The sequence below is a fragment of the Mus musculus genome, chromosome 8 (genome assembly GCF_000001635.26).
Source record: "Mus musculus strain C57BL/6J chromosome 8, GRCm38.p6 C57BL/6J".
In the NCBI taxonomy this organism is placed as follows: domain Eukaryota; kingdom Metazoa; phylum Chordata; class Mammalia; order Rodentia; family Muridae; genus Mus; species Mus musculus.
In genome coordinates, this window is record NC_000074.6 from 26,452,568 (window position 1) to 26,470,250 (window position 17,683).

The 17,683-nt window shown below is 45.3% G+C and overlaps 1 long non-coding RNA gene across 1 annotated transcript; it reads right to left on the minus strand.

Annotated features, from left to right (window-relative positions):
• Positions 1 to 225: 225 nt before the first annotated feature.
• Positions 226 to 15,992, minus strand: Gm31983. Its single transcript, XR_378839.2, has 3 exons — positions 15,936 to 15,992; positions 4,893 to 5,026; positions 226 to 575 (listed from the first exon to the last, which is right to left on the minus strand). It is a non-coding gene; the product is annotated as a predicted gene, 31983 (long non-coding RNA).
• Positions 15,993 to 17,683: the final 1,691 nt, after the last annotated feature.

The following is a 17,683-nucleotide window of genomic DNA, read 5'->3' on the forward strand; positions in this document are numbered from 1 at the left end:
AATCTGTTCCTCACAGCCTCGGAGGCTGGAAGTCCAAGCTGAAGATGCTGGCTTACCTGATGCCTGGTGAGGCTCTTCCTCCTTTGGAGATGGAGAGTCACCTGACCTCTTCCCAGATCGTGGAGGAATCAAAGACATTTCTCTTCCCTTCTCCTAAGGCCAGCAGCACAATGGGATGTGGCCCATGATGCTTTGAGCTCTTTTGATCCCAGTCATCCCCCCCCCCCCTGCTCCCCAGAGAGGTCCAGCTCAATTACACTCCCGTGGGAACTGAACATTGCATCTTGTGGATTAGAGTGGGGAAGACATAACCTAGTTCATAGCAGAGCCAATTGCTATTCTGATAGCCCAGGTAAACGTCACCATTGGTTTCCAGATAAGGTCAAGTCCAGAATCCACTGACACCCCCACAGGGCGGCCAGGGAGAACACAGTGGAGCAGAGCTTGAGAGCAGGGCTTCAGCTTGGCCCCTTGCTGGAACATGGTGCCTTGTTCCAGATAAACAACTGCATGAAAACCGACAGCTTGGCCAGCAGGTCCTCTGGGTCAGTGTGAGGCAGTCCCAGGTGTCCTTGCTACAAGAGGAAGAGCAAGGGAGAGGACAGTCTGCTGGCTTCTCTGTCTGCCAGGCCCTCCCCTAGCCTCTCCCCTCCTCCCCTAGCATCTCCCCTCCTTCCCTAGCCTCTCCCCTCCTCCCCAGCTTCTCCCCTCCTTCCCTAGCCTCTCCCCTCCTCCCCAGCTTCTCCTAGCCTTTCCCCTCCTCCCCTCTCCCCAGCCCAAGACTTCAGTTCTGAAGATGGCTTACGATCGCTCCCCCCCAAGCTGCCCTATGAGAGCCTTTTCTCATGGCCTAGCTGATAATTTATTTAGTTTTGCTAAGTGTTCCTTTACAGGGAAGGAGAAAGGGGAGGGGTGAAGGAGAAGATGGGTTGCTGTCTTTGAAAAGCCGACTCATAAATGTTCAGGTACATTTCTTTTTCTGTAGGCTAAGCAGCTTTCTCAGCCAAAAAAATAATCACGCGGCAGGCATCTCTGAGGTCTGGGGAGGGCAGACGTATTTTATCTCTCCTTGGTGATGGCTCCGAGCGGTTAATGCTCTTGCATTTTAAGCCTGAATGGATTTTTGTCCACGGTAGCTACAGTTTCCCCACCCTCTCTCAAAAGAGGTCTTTGTAGCTCTAGAAAACAAGTCTCCTTAAAGCAAAGGGAAGGCATCCTCTGCCTCCAGGCGCTGCACAGGATGTGGGATATGCTATTGTTTAGCTCTTCAAAATCCAGTCTCAACATTAACCTTCACCCCTTTCTAGCCCTTTGGCAGCTAGAATTCAGAGCATAGCACTGAGCAGTGCAGTGGAAAGAGGATTTTAGGAAAGGAAGGGATTGTAATCAATGGAGCTCTATGAGGAAAGAACACGTTGACATGCTGTGTTCTTCTTCTGGACATGATTGAAAGAGCTGGCACCCCAGCAGTCATCTTGGAACCATGAAGCAAACACAAAGAGCCAAGGTTCTCAGACAGCCCAGTCAAAAGGTGGAAACCCCCTGGATGTTTTAGATCACGAACTGTTGAATCAGCTAACCTTAGACTCCTCTGCTAAGTCAATAATACATGTGTGTGTCATAAAGGCACTGTTAAATGGGAATTTGGGTTGTTTGTAGCCAAAAATAATTCCTAACAGACACACTAGATCCCAAGGTTGGGTCTGTCAGGTAGAGGCCACTTTCCAAAAAGTCCCTTGGCTTTTATTTTTCCCCCCACTCTGAATCTCCGAATGGAAAGTACCGGAAATAAAGCAAAGCACTCACACCTTGGCCTCCAGCCACGTCTGCCAGCCTTCTTCTGCACGACTGGGTCATGCCTGTGGAACCCTTATTTTCCCCGTGCTTTAGGCTAATGTGCAGTCTACTTGGTCATCCTGAGGAGGGTCCCTGTGTCTTGGCCACCAGCATCATGGAAGGGCTGTTGCTGAGGTTGGTGTCCTTTTAGTGTTCTGCATGAAGACCTGGAGGAACTTACCCTGGATTCAGTGATAGCAAGCCACTCCTTTGCCCGGAGTGTCTGGAGTCTATTGGGACTGAGTCCTTGGCCAGTTGTCAGGTTGCAGGTTACTTCCTTGGAGGGGGAAGTCTGTCTCAGAGATGCTTCAGGGTCCACCTTCTGCTGTGTGGGGTAGACATCCTTCCCATCATGCTCCGCTGGCCTACAGCCTCAGACTAGGCTCCACCTTCCACCCTCTGTGACCTCCCCATAGTCTATTCAAAATTTGAACTTAGCATTGCTTATAGCCAAACTCTCCTACTGACCTCTGACCGAGACACCCCAAAGTGTATCTCAATAATCCCCTCCATGTTTCTCAATCCAATCGAGTTGACACCTAGGATTTACCACCATATATCCCTTGTGCAGAGACGCACTCAGCTGTGGCTAGTTGATCAGCTGTAGTTCTTTGTCCCCAATCCTGTGCTCTGCTCTTTGTGACAGGTTCGTCACAGACATTCCCAGCCCCTTCTGTGCTTTAGAACTCTGAGAGGCCATTCATGGGGTAGATTAGGCAAGGAAGCCCCAATGGGAAAGTAACAGAGGAGCTGGCCGACAGGTCCTGGGCCCATGTCTCCTACCCTTATCAGGTGCAACAGAAATGACATCACGGAGTAAATCCATTTCTACCTGATTTTTCCTGCCAGAGGCTAAAGCAGTGAATGCAAGTTGCCCTTAATGCAGAGGGCAGGGTACTTGAGATGGTGGCTGTATTAGTTATCCTTTTGTGTTGTGTTAATATACAATGACCAAAGGCAAGTCACAGAAGAAACAGTTTATCTTTGGCTTATGGTTCCAATGGGAGAGTCCATAGTAACTGGAAACTCATGGCATGCCAGCAGAAAAAGGAAGCTGGCTGGTTACATTTCCATCCACACAGGAAGCAGAGAGAGGTAGCAGGAAGCAGGTGGTCCTGTAAACCCTTAAAGCCCACCTCCAGTGATATACTTCCTTTAGCAAGACTCTACATCCATAGTCTCCCCTAACAGCACTACTGTGCTGGCTAGTTTTTTGTCAACTTAATACAAGCTAGAGTCATCTGAGAGGAGGGAACCTCAATTGAGAAAATGCCTCCATAAGACTGGGCTGTGGGCAAGCCTGTAGGACATTTTCTTAATTAATGATCAATGGTGGAAGGCCCAAACCTATTGTAGGTGGTGCCATCCCTGGGCTGGTGATCCTGGGTGTTAGGCTGAACAAGCTATGAGAAGCAAGTCAGTAGACTACACCTCCATGGCCTCTGCATCAGCTCCTCCCTCCAGGTTCCTGCCCAGATTGATTTCCAGCTCTGACTTCCTTCAGTGAAGGGTAATGCAAATAAACCATTTCATCCCCAATTTGTTTTTAGTCATGGTGTTTCATCATAGCAATAGTAACCCTAACTACAACTACTACTAACTAGGGACCAATTGCTCAAATGTATGAGCCAATGGGAGACAGGTCTCTTTCAAACTCCTGCAGAGGTTCATCAGATTTTTCAGAGGTGTATCATGAGTTGTAAATGGCTACTTTGAAATTATGTCCAAACTGGTATTACTCTTAGGTTTGGGGTCACAATCTGGGTCTCAATAAACCAGGTTCTGGCCCCCTTCATTGATAAGCCAATTAAAACACCAAAATAATAGCAAAAGTGCAAAGATGTCCAGTGTGGCTACACTGGAAAGAGGTACACAGAAACCGAGTGACCTTCCTCAAATTCATTTTTGGGGTCCTCAAGTGAGGTTAAGGTTCAAGTAGGAGGCCAGATTCGTGCATCTAAGTTGCCATTAGTCAGTGCCACGTTCCATCTTTGTCTCTTCTGTAAGGTTGCTAACAAGTTCCAAATCTATTTCTGGGAGAACTCTTTTCTCTCTTGTTGGCTCATGTTTTGGGCTTTCTCTTTTTTGAGATACCCGGGGGAGAATTCCATTCCTTTTGGGTCTGTTATTTAAATAGAGTGCTCAGCAAAGTGCAGGATACAATGTCTCTTTAGAATATCGTCATCCTTTGTCAGGGATACAATGTCTCTTTAGAATATTGCCATCCTTTGTAGTTACAGTACCAGGCATGAGCCAGAGGAGACTCTGGTACTGCTGCTATGAGAGATTAGTGTAATCAATAAGTAGTGTTGAGCGGATACATGAAAGAGTGTGCATGTCTTTTCCCGGCTGAAGGCAAAAGGACAAAGCTACAGTCAGACGACGTGTTCAACTTGAGAGAAAAACCCCTGCAAGGCCAGCCACATTGCTGTGGAATGCTTGGTGATACGGTATCTTACAATCTTAGAAGGAGAAAAGATTTCCTTTAGCTTCTGTCCTGGTCTGTTGGCCCTGTGGTCTTTGGCTCCCTAAGAAGACAGCACATCACGGCAGGACAAAACTATACACCTTTGTTCCATGGGATAAAAACAAATCCATTCAGCTCATGGGCTGAGAAGCAAAGGGAATGGAAGAGGAGGAGGAGCTGGCCTCTCCATTTCCTCTTCTAGAACACGCCCCAGTGACGTAACTTCCCCTCACCAGGTTCTACCCATTAAAGGTCCCACCCTTCCTTGATAGTGCCCGGAGCTGGGAATGAAGCTTGTGGGCTGCGGGGGGGGGGGGGGGGGGGATAGAAGAAGCTGAATGAAAAATGTATTGTTGGTTGGTTCCTTAGCTCCATGTCCCAGACTCAAGATCACAGTTAGGATCACATGTCTCAAGATAGCGGCAAAGGGATACTGCCGACTTCCACTCCACTAGATTTCTTCTGAAGGACTGTACGGATGAGAAGACTCGGGACCATGCTAAACCACATGGATTGAAGCAGCGGAGCACACCCTTCCACATCCCTACCAAGCCCCCCCTCCTCCCTCCTTGTGTTTACCTCAGCCTACCTTTCAGCACAACTGGGCTTGCTTAAGTGGAGAACTGAGACGAGTAGATGCAAGAAAGTGGGGACATGGTGGCACTCACTTCTGTTTCCGTACTAAACAGGAATCGCTCATGGGTCTCAAGTTCAGCGAGCTAACTGGTAGAAATGAAGCGACTTCCCGGAAATGCTGATTCAAACAAACAAGGAAGCAAACATCATAAAACAAAGTCCAAAAAACAAACCCATCAACAACCAACACATACCCAAGCACATATAAACAGCAACCAAACATCCCTGCAGGGCTCGACTGTAGGGGGAAATTATTCTCCAAGAAAAATTACTGATGAGTATTTTTACTGAATATTCCTTCCCACCTCCCACAGCTGAGATCCTACTGAGACTCTGGACCCAGGGGAGACGCCCAGGCTGTCTCACTTCCCACCTGTCAATTCTGGATCGTCTGAGGGGCAAAGCTAAGAACGGGGTTGTCTTCTGTTGAGACAGTCTTCCAAATTACTAAGAAGAAAGCAGTCACAAAATAATAACAGCATCATTTGTTTTGCAAAAGGGGAACCAAGAAATTAGCAAAGCTGAACAAACCAAGAGCATAAAACTGGATAACAGGGTGGTGGTGGCACACACCTTTAATCCCAGCACTTGGGAGACAGAGGCAGGCAGATTTCTGGGTTCGAGGCCAGCCTGGTCTACAAAGTGAGTTCCAGAACAGCTAGGGCTACACAGAGAAACCCTGTCTTGAACCCCCAACCCCCCCCAAAAAAAACCAAACCAAAAAAAAATCATGGAATAAAAAGGAAAATAAACGACATACAAACCCAAAGAGCATAAGGCCAGATAGCAAGAGGTGGAATTTGGTGAGCAAGAGGATGAAAAGCTGCTTATAGGAAAGCACTCTCAAGTTGATTTGAGTGACAAAATCTGCCTAATTTCAAGGGGTTATCTGAGATGGAAAGGAGATCGTTTTAACGCAGCAATTCCCCCATCCATAGGGCCCCAGGCCTATTTCAAAGGCCTGTGGAGGGACAGGTGCCTCATCTGCTACACTGCCACCCCACATTTAAGTGGTTCCAATTTTCAGCAGAAACCAGGCCAGTGACTATGTATCACCAAAGACAAAAACCTGAGACCCGGAGATCAAATTCATAATTCATAACAAATTAATAAACAACCACGCATCCCGGATGGAAGAGCACTGAGCTGTGTAAATTAAAGGGACAGCAGCAGGGTCCATTGGAAATTCCCATAGAAATGAACAAACCCAGCTTGGGTGTGGTCCTGGACATGCAAGTGCGGATATGTCACCCTGTGACACACAGAGAAGACAGGAACAGCACCAAGACAGAATTTCTAACCTGCTGTACTTATGAATTCGCTGATGAAATAATTCTGATTGCACCTGAACAAAAATGGCTTTCGGTACAACAAAATCCAGATGAGCAATGAGAAGAAGCAATGCCTGTCCGTCTTTCAAATAAATCTTAGAGCTACACTCACCAGAGGAACGAGAACCTGTAGGAATCAACGGCTAATGAATAAAGAAACTGCACCAAGGGTGTCAAGAATCATGTAGATTTAATTATTAAATTTATGTGCTATCAAATAAACAGCACAATTAGCAAATTTATTTAATATTTAATAAAAACAAATAAGTAACTGTATCAGTAAGATAAACATCCATGCAGCATATGTTAATATTTAATAAATTTAATATAATTTTTAAAATGTAATAAAAAAGCAATTGGGGACGTAATAAGTAATAATGGAGAAAAATAACTAAGTCAGTTGAGTGGAATATCAAGTTAAGAGTCTCACTTCACATTAAGTGTCTGATGCATAATTAGAGCAAAATAAATGTTTGTTAAAGGAAGAAATTAATAAATGAATGAATAATATATTGAATTCTAGATGGGTTAAACACATGACAATCTATAAAGCATAATAAGAAATTACAAGCATATATTGTACTGGTCTCTAATTGAGAGAGGCCTTAACTATGGAAGTGATAGATAACAAAGAAAGCATTCTGTGGCACCCATCCCACAGTCCTCTCCAATGTTTCCCTATGAAAAACCACACAGATATGATGTGCAAGGATTAATTTCTTTCATTTATAAGAAGCTCTTGTGAATCAAAAGCACAAAGACAAATACTCCAACGGAGGCGAGAACAAGGACAGGGAAAGACGGGTCTCAGCTGAGAGACGAATGGCTGATAAGTTTACAAGCAGTGCTCAACCTCATTTGTTATCTAAGACATGAAAAATTAAGCAGAACAGAAGAAAATACAATTCTAAAAAATTCTGTCAGCAAAAACTCTTTCCAAAAAAAAAAAAAAAAAAAAAAAAGCCCAGATTCTGGGTACCATGCAAAGATTCATGGGAAGACTTTATTGGTAGGGAATAAATCATAGGGAAGGTAAATGGAATTTTTGACATACTACTAGTTAAAAAATATATGTGTTCATGGTGGTAAGAAGTATGGTCTTCAAAAATGTCTAATGTTTATTCTTGGTATAAACACTTGTAAGATCTTTAAAAGGAATCTGATGAATGCAACAATACATATGCAAATAACTTCATGCTAGCATTAACTGTGTATCTCTACTTAAATTTCCGAAGTGAATTAGCCATCAACTCTTACGCTATATTCCTAGCTGCACTTTTAGTTCAGTGCAGGGCTTCTCAGGAACAGTTACTGAAATGGAGAGCTACAACAGATGCCATACCTACAGAAAGAATGCTGTATGTCTGCTATAAATTTGTTATAAGAATAATTGTATCCACTGACTTCTCTGTTGTCACCAGATCCCAAGTTCAGTTTCTCTCAATGACACACACACACACACACACACACACACACACACACACACGTGCACAAAGACAAATCAAAGAATAAGTGCATTTAATATGTGTATATGGGAAAGGTTAGAAGGAAATAAACAAAGTTTAAAATTATTTTTATGTGGAAAGGAGGTATTTTTCTTATCCTTTTCTAACTTGCAAATATATTTTTACATCTATCAAACACTACACTAGGCGTTTGGGAAGTGTGTAGACAACAGATACACATCTGGCATCTGAGCTTGGTGTCTGGTGGAAAGCCAGACAAGATGAGGATGAGTGGTTACGGAAACTATGGGGAAAAACACAACTCAGGGATCAGACTGTCCGAAGACTCCAGTCCCGGGTCAGTTACTGTGGGTAGTGTGGCCTCTGAATCTTCATCTCCAATTAAACAACATGAGCACGGCAAGTCTTACTCCGCAGAGCTGTGGCTGCAGCCAAGAGAGATAACATGCTGGAGAGGAGGCATGGGTACCCATCTATCCCCTATTTACTTCCATCTGATCCTTTTCATCTTAAACGTGTTCTATAGATTAGGTACCTGAGACATGTCTGCCTTTTGGTATTGCGTTCTTCCCAACAATTTACATCTTGTATTGAGGATCAAATCTCTACAGAGTGCCTGGTTTTGTTTGTGTGTGTGTTTGTTTCTTTGTTTCTTATTCTAAGCTGTTACAACTGACCTATATATATATGCTCATAACCTATTTCCATGAATTCAAGGTATTTAGTTTCTGACATCATCATATACTAACCATACATTTAGACAGCTTAACAAATCTACACTCTTCTTTTTGTCATACATTATTATCCATGAGTTCAATGAAAGATTTAATGTGATGATTTGTGGGTTCCTGGGATTTTACTTTGAGGTACCCCTATCTTGTATGGCCTCTCTCGGGTCCTCTGTTAGGACAACTGTATTGAGCCTGGTGAAGCAGGCTGTGATGCTTGTCCTCCACGCTTGAAGGATGTGCTGCCATGATTGTCTTGCACTCTCTGCTCTCACAAATCCCTACTTGTTCTCATGCTCATAGACATTGGTGCTCCATAAACCCCTTGAAGGAAGGCATCACCTCATGGTCTTGGCGAGTGTCAGCCATATCTTCTTCACTTTGAAAGCCTGTTCTGTGCTTCAAATGTCTCGGCCAGTTCCCATTTCAAAGTTGCTGTGTAATTGTCTTAAATTCGCAGTTGAAAAAAAAATCACTGGGCATGGTGGTGAGTGCTTTTAAAGCCAGTTCTGGGATGGCAGAGGCAGATGGATCTCTGAGTTTGAGGCCAGCCTGGTCTATAGAGCTTGTTCCAGGGTAGCCAGGGCTACACAGAGAAATCCTGTCTCAGAAAACAAAACTAAAATTTTCTTGTACTTCTTGCTTCATTGAGTGAAAGAATAATTTTATTCTGTTTGCTTAACCACAGACTTATTTTTTTACATATTAAAGGTAAAAGCTTTTTTTTTTAATGCAAAATATACTGTAGAGATTACAGAGGAAATGGTGTCAGGGCATTATCCTTCAAGTAGAACAATAAACATTTTCTAGAAAGAAATAAAAACCTGAGAAGGGCAAAGCTTAGGGCTGAAGCACACTTGGGTTCACTAGAGGAAATGAGATGGGGGAACGGAGGGACAAGAAAGCCAAGGAAATAGGGAGAGAGAAGCAGCCCGGCTTAGAGGCACTCACAGGTGCCTCCCCCCTTCTCGCTCCAAAGCCTTTCTTGGATACGTCTCCAAACTGACAAGGCTGCAGGTCAAGATCTACATTTCCCAGACTCCCTCGGGTGGGTTCAGGCTCTCTCAAGGTGAGCACAAGCTCCAAGGATGATGAGGTAAGAGAGCCGCATGGCTCCTGAGTCAGACTCTGATAATTCAGGTGGCTTATGAGGCCCGCACTAAAGGCCACCAGGGCTTCAGTAGCAGTAGTGATGGAGTTTCTTGCATCCAATACCCAGGACTATGGGTGTCCATCTTCGTAGAACTGTTTTGCTAGAACATTCTTGCATGATGTGAGGCATTCTCTCACTGCTCTATTTCTGGCTGTTTCCATACAAGCTCAATTTTATGACTGGTTATAATCTCTACAAAGTAGCATACTATTTTCATACACATTATTAATGTGTAAAAGCATATAGACATTACAACTGTTATATTTGTTTGTATATGTATGTATGTTTACTTTGATTTGGAGGGGTCCTTGAAAAGCCCACTTTCGGAATGTCATCAAAAGTCTGATTCTTGGCTTGGCATTTTTGTGAGGTGATGGACCTTTATGTAGGGCCTAGTGTTGGGTCTTCAGGTCACTGTGTTTATTTTCTTGAAAGAGATTGTGGGATTCCCCAGTTCTTTCCTCCTCTTCTTCAGTCACTTATTAGCTATACTGCCTTGCCATGGGCCCCAAAGCAACAGGGCCAATCCATCACAGATGAAAACCTCCAAAATGACTAGCCTAGATGACCTTTTTAATAAATGTGCTCTAGTAACAGAGAGCTAATACAAGATCATTCCAAAAGCAACTTGTAGTAGTGGGCACTAGGGTGACACCCGAGGACACTGGGTTTGGTGCTTCACGTCCTCCGAGCGTTCTATCTGACTCAGATGCTCCAGAGGAGGAGGTCATGGAGAATGAGCTTGTCATGGCGTTGTCGCCTCATAGGGCAGTGGTTCTCAACCTTCCCAACACTGTGACCCTTTAACACAGTTCCTCATGTCGCGGTAACCCACAGACATAAAATTACTTTCATTGCTACTTCATAAGTGTAATTTTGCTACATTTATGAATCATAATATAAATCTCTATGTTTTCCTATGGTCTCAGTGACCACTTGAAAAGCCCAGTTGACTCCCTAAAGGGATTTTAACCCACAAGTTGAGCACTGCTATGTTAGGGGCCACACCGAGTATCCAGAGGTTCCTTTGACACCTGTGGAGAAAAGCAGGAGTGCTGAGAGACTAAATGTCTTCATGGGGCCCGGAAGTGAGTCAGGAAGCTGGAGAGGAGTGACTTTGAAGCTAAGGCAGCAGCAAGTTCTAAGGGTACAGGTGTCAAAAAGAGATCACTCATCTACAGCAGAGGACTGGACTCAGCAAAGGATAAGGCCAGCTTTGGTGACCTGTGGTATTGCAGCGTCTCAGCAGAGTCCAAATGCTCCCTTGAAAGAAGGGAGAGGACACCGTACTTTGCACAAGGTGATCATGTTGACCCGGGCTTGGAATAATAACTGAACACAGGAGAAGAAGGCAGCAGCGGCAGCTGCGTGTGTCACCAGACGGAGTGTTGAAGAAGTGTCAAATGCACTTTTTGTTTTGAACTTTTGAGTCAGTGTGCATTGACCACCGTGTGCTACTGTGAGCTTGTCTCACTAGATACACAGGGCAGTTGGAGGGAAAGTGTAGGAGAAAAACCACAGGTCCTGTGGCCATACATTCCAGAACACCCACCATTTTGTAACTGGCACCTCACTGTTCTCAATTATTAAACACTGAGACACCTCAGATTTTCCGTGGGGAGTCCCCATTCAGTCTTCAATAGCAGTATCTTTTTCATTTCAGTGTATTAATAAGATTGAGGAAGAAAGTTTGATCTTTGTTCTCAAGTTCCTATTCCCAGGCCCAAGATTCTGAGAAGTTGCCAAGTGGTGCAACCAACATCCCAAGGCTGTTTAATGAAAGAAGACAAGACAAGGCTCCTGATGCTGCAGTAGGAGGGGCCAATGACCTAAGATGCCAAGACACAGGAAAAGGGAAAGCAGGTGAGGGAGAGAGCCAATTAGCATAGTTAGGGAGAGTATTGAAAAACCAAGTGTTTACCCATTAGTCACACAACTGTCGGGCCCTCAAGATGCTAACTAGTTATGTGTCTGATAATATGCACTGTGCCAAAAGGAGGGTCCTGGACAATTAAAAGCTGGGAAACACGGGGTTAAACAGAGTAGAATAATTTCTAATGTCACACGCTGTTAATAGATTTTGTTATAGATCCACGAGGCAAATAACACAGCATTTTCCAAAATCATTTGCTCATTGAACCCTCCTATATATTGATTATGGTTTAGACTATGCAAACCACAAATATACCCATGAGAGTCAGGTAGTATGGAACACTCAACTTATTCAAGTGTAGGCATAATACCTACCCAGAGACCCAGAAATGCTTAAGACCACAGACACTAGAAATTGTTGGGTTTCAGAACCCAGTCAAATGGTTGAGGTGCCTATCAACAACATATTAAGGGGGTTACTCTCCAACTCTCCCGTCATCCTTCAATACCCGTGGCTCCTCCCAGCTCTCCCAGCCTCCCTCAGTACCTGTGGCTCCTCCCAGCACCTCCTGATCTGGCCTCCACTCTAAACCTCTTACTCTTAGAGGCTGCTTCCCTTCCCTCACCGTGACCCCATGCAATCCAGCCATTTTGTTAAGGGCTTCTCTTGCTCTCCTCATCTCCTCTTATGGTCCGGTTTAGTCTGCCTCCATTTTCAGTCTGGACTCTTTCCTCTGACATCTTCCAAATCCCTTATATACACAATAAAAAATTCTCCAAAGTTTAGGAGTAGTCATGTCCTTCTCCTTTTCTTTCTTTTCTTTTCTTTTTTCATTCAGGAACATAATCCAGGAAGACCTGGACAGATGCTCGGCCATCATACCACAGGAGGCTCTTCACATGGGTCAAGTGGATTAAGATTCAGATTCCAACCCTCTGTCTTTAGTTTGTTACTTCTTCAGTGGAAAGACTGGTCTTAATTCAGCTAATTAATCACTAAGCTAATTAGTGCATTAAAAATCTGCTTTTCTCTCGTTTGTTAGAGGGAGAAAATAGAATCCATTTATAGAGCGTTGTTGTGCCTGTTTTAATTAGGAGGCAAGGTGACTTGGCAGTAATAAGATCTGAGGTTGCAATTTCTAAGCTTTGACTTTTTACTATCAAACCTCAAATAGTCACTTTGAAATTATATGGTTTTCATTTCCAAAGTTACAATCCTGTGGTCACTAACACCTTCTAGAAATGACAGGTTTTCACAGGCTGTGTTGAGCGTCACATATGTAATTTGTTCTAGATTCTTCATCTTCTGAATTTATGAAACTCACTAATCCAGCCCCTCTTAAAGATCTAGTCATAAAAACAGACACAGTGCTTCCTCTGAAGACACAGGGCCAGCGGTGGAAAGAAGAAAGCAATTGCTTTCTGGGTTTTCCTTGAAAAGGACGTGACAGTTATGCAAAGAAGGGTTTTTAATATTCATCAAAGGCCTTGGAACCCTGAGTCCCATTCCACAATGTCTAGAAGATTTATGGAACTGAAAGTTCTTGCTCAAGTTTCCTGGAAGCCTTTGTTCTGGGAAACCTAGAGAAAAGGAGATAGCAAAGCCCACACAACATCCTTTGGTTCTTAAAGGGTGTGGATGTCAGTTGGTAGGCAGGTATTTTATAGAAATCACCTATGGTGGTGGTGGTGGTGGGGGCTGCTGCTAACATTTTAAATGACTACACCATTCCTTCCAAGTTTTTGTTTGTTTGTTTGTTTTAAGTAAGACTGTCTAGAAAATGTACAGTAGACAGATGAAGTCTCTAGGTTACTATCACCATTTTTAGGTCAACTGGAATAAATTGTGTTCATCAAAAATTGCTAAATTTCTATTATCATGTATTAATTATATAAAGTAAGAGATTTCTTGTGTTATTTCCATGTATGTGTGCAATGTACTTGGATCTCCCAGCATTCTCTGTATCCCACCCCTATCCCTTTTCCTTTCCAAACCTGAGTCCCTTCCAACCCTTTTACTTCTGTGTTCTTTCCTTTTCTCTTCCTACTTTGAATATAATATAGGACAGAAAACATGTGACCCTTGCCTTTGTGAGACTAATGTATTTCACTTAACAAAGGCTTTAGCCAGAAGCATTCTTCTTCTTTACCATATTTTTGAACATATGATATGACCTCAAACTGGACAATCGCAGGTATGCACTCCCATCTGCGATTATGACAGTGATAGCCTTCCCGAGTGAGGACCAGTTCTTTGTCTGTCCAGGAGACTCTGTTTTGGGATTTAGCTGTGGTGTCATCAGTTGGTGGACCAAGCCTTTTCTGCTTTACTGATTGTTCTTACTGGCTTCATGATCACTGGCTCAGGAAGCACATGGCATTGACTGAAATGTCTGTCAGTAAATTTCATGTTTGGTGACATTTCCTTTTTTCCACCAAGACCAACTGAGGCTAGAAAGTACTAAACTACTTCCAAGCCACCCATTGGCAGCAAAAACGTTTGAAAATGGCATATAAATAGCATTCCACTGAAAAAAGATTTCTGAAGAGGTCCAGGCACATTTAGTGGGTATACTTACATGCTAGATCTGTCCCAGTCACAGGAAAGGGAGGTTATGAGACATCAGATATATGGAGGCTACAGGGACTACTGGGGACTTGCTGTCCAGGACCCTGCAGTTCTTATATTCTAGCAGACAGGATAGAACTCAGCCTGAAGAATAGCAGGGGCGTCACACAAAGCTATGGAGAAGCAAATGCTCAGCGGTGGCAGTGGGGAAGGAGGCAGGAGGCAGGGGGGAGGGGGCAGGAGGCAGGGGGAGGGGGCAGAGAGGAGGGGGCAGGAGGCAGGGGGTGGGGGAGGGGGCAGTGGGGCAGTGGGCAGGAGGCAGGAGGCAGGGGGAGGGGGCAGGAGGCAGTGGGCAGGAGGCAGGAGGCAGTGGGGCAGGGTGCAGAGGGCAGTGGGCAGGAGGCAGGGGGTGGGGCAGGGGGCAGTGGGGGAGTGGGCAGGAGGCAGGGGTGGGGGAGGGGGCAGTGGGCAGGAGGCAGGGGGAGGGAACAGGAGGCAGTGGGGCAAGGGGCAGTGGGCAGGAGGCAGGGGGCAGGAGGCAGGAGGCAGGGGGCAGGGGGCAGGAGGCAGGGGGCAGTGGGCAGTGGGCAGTGGGCAGGAGACAGGAGGCAGGAAATGCATGGAGGACGTTTGTGGAAGGCCAAACATGGAGAATGAGGAGCAGGGTATTCCTGGGTGAAAAGGGTCTGAGGTAATCTGCCCCTGCTGCTTTGGGAAGAAATGCCACAGAAAACCTTGTCAACACTCAGTCATTCATACAAGATTGACAGGAAGGATTGCAATCTCCGAGTTCCTGAGGAAAAATACCCATGGGCCTGTTCAGCATGGTTGAAGGGATGTCAAACAGTCTGGAAACCTCTGCTAGTCCCACTGTGTAGTTACATTTTATGTGCCAGGCAGCTCTCCTCAGGGACCAGAAACCAAGGGTAGAGAAGGGTTATGAGGAGCAAGGAAGGGGCCCTAGGAACAAAGAATAGACCTCAGGGTAAGGAAACGTGTTTCCGGGACAGGGAAGAGATCTGTGGATAAAGGAAGGTATCCCAGGGTGCAGAGGAAGGATCCCAGAAGCAGGGGAGGTGTCCTGACAGCAAGGAAGGGGTCCCAGGAGCAGAGGAGGAGTTCTAGGAGCAAGGAAGGGTTCCTGCAGTAGGGAAGGGCCCTGGGGGCAGGGAACACGTCCAAGGAATAGAGTATGGGTCTTAGAGTTGGGAGGAGGCCCTAGGAATAAGGAGGGAGTCTTAGAAGTAGGGAAAGGTTCCCAGGATGAGGGAGGAAAGGAGTCCTAGGAGCTAAGAAGGGGGTCCCAACAATAGGAATGATGGTCTAGGAACAGGGAAAGAATCTCAGGGGAACATGGAAACATCCCAGGGACGGGTAGGGTCTTGAGACTCCTGGGCAGGCTATCACTGGGACTTCTGTCCATCTTGTAATACACAAGAGATAGTGAGACTCTACTTTTTACTATTATGGACAAGACAGTATTTGTTTATCATATTTGAAAAATAAACTTGAAAGGGCACAAAGTTATTGTGTCCATCCCTAAACAGAAGACCGTAAAGTCCATTGGTTAGAATATAAGCTTCATTGTAAAGAGTTTCATCCAGCCCAAGTCTGGATACAGTTACCCCATTCTGTCGCCGTATAGCCCTTCTTGGTTTTGAGGGAGCAAATCTAAATCCTGTGTTCTCTAAAGGCCCTTGATGTGTACACAGCAAGCAGAGCAGTCATTTGAAGGGGGGGGGTCCTGAGAAATCCAACTTCTGTTGAAGTATATGCGATCAGCCTCTTTTGGCCTTCAGAGAGTGATCTCAACTCTGTGTGGAACAGTCAAAACAAAAACAAACAAACAAACAACACACACAAAACAGTGGACTCACCAGAAGAGAAAAATGGTTCTTCATGGCTCTGTGCACAGTCCCCATCTCCCTCTTCCTCCTCTTTCTCTTCTCCTCATCCCCCAAGCCCTACCCCTCATGTCCACACAGCAGGGGTCACTGTGTACCAGCAGAGGAGAAATCCAGTCTGGCAGCACTAGGCAGGGTCTCTCTAGTCCTGGCCCGGTCTCTGAGGGGATGTATGAAACTTAGCTACATTTGCAACCCTTCTTCCTCTTCCTTACAGAGAAGGAATAGCGAAAGGAATCTCTGATGGAGATTAGGCAAAGGTAAGGCTAGCTGAGGAGATTTTGTAGCCAAAAGGGGCCAGCAGACCATGCTGTTCCTCAATATACTCTGATCTTTGACCTCTGAAACATCACTATGACCCTGTCACATTACTGTGACATGCTCTTTTCAGGCACCAGTCCCTTGGCTAAGGGTCCTAGGTCTCATAGCCATGCAGAGTGAAGCTGAGAAGGCCCCCCAGGGCCACCCCTGCTGGCTCTCTTGGCCCTGAGGTCATGAATCATAGCTCCTGAGGCAGAGGAAGCAGTGCCCAGGGAGAAAGCCACATTTCTCAGAAGACTCTGCTGTGTTCATTTTAATTTGTGTTTCCTAAGACTTCATTTTAAAAACATCCTTCTGTCTAAACAAAAGCTCCAAGCCCCCAGTAAAATCACAAAAGTACTCCTCTAGAACTCGTGGACCAGCCTTTGTGGGCTACCTGGTCAGTCAGAGTAGGGGAAGATGACCTAATGTCCCTGGGACAATACAAAATCAAGGCTGTCTCACAGTTAAGGCATGGATGCCGTCATCGGGACCCCTCCTTGGGCTTGCCACCATGCCAGCCCATGTCCATGTGAGGATGACAGCCCTGGTTTTCATCCTTGAGCCAAGAGGACTTCAGAAGTTTCTACCAGAAAGCAATGCAAAATGCCAGCAAGCGTTTCCAGAGGACGGTGTGGAAATGCTCACAGCTCTTACCAGATAGAAGGAAGAGGCTCTGCCTAACTCAGCTGCTGAAGCCCCCATGAGATGAGTTCTAATGGGTAAGGTAAATTATTTTTTTTCTACTGAAGCACAGTTTTTTTTCTCTCTTTTTGACATGCTCAGTAGAATAAAAAGAGGGGGAATTGGAGGGCCAAGACCCAGGGAGAATGGAGAAATGCGTAGGCCTTTAATGGAGGCTCATTTGGGTGAAGGACTCAGAGGTCCCATGGGGCCCTGAGAATTAAACGCTGTCACTCAGGTCCGAAAGCAGAGTTGTCCGGTTTGCAGACACTTGTCATAATTAAGCTAATGGCTCTGAAAATGTGCCTTGATATTAAATCTATCTCCACCGAGGAGCAGGGCTGATTAAAACCGCAGCTTGACAGTTAATGATGAACCTCTGCTTCCTGAGCTCTGGGACTGAACTGGCCAGTTTACACTCGTCCCCCTTCCCCTTCTGTCTGGCAGCTGGCAGCAGGCAGCAGGCAGCAGGCAGCAGAGACCCCTTGACTACCCTTGCCTCTTCCTCTGAGTAGCAGGCTTTTCATCTCCAGCCACACCTCACAGGCTCCATTCTGCCTTTGAAAGAAAAGAACTCTCTGCTTGAAAGATGCTTTTGAGTTAGCACCTAGCTAGAAGCATGGCAGTTCTAGCTACACAAGAAGAAGGAGAATCAGGGGCAGGGGCAGAGGCTGTAGCCAGCTTTTTAGAGTCTTATCCAGCTTTTTAGAGTCTTATCTGGAGGATGGAATGTCGAG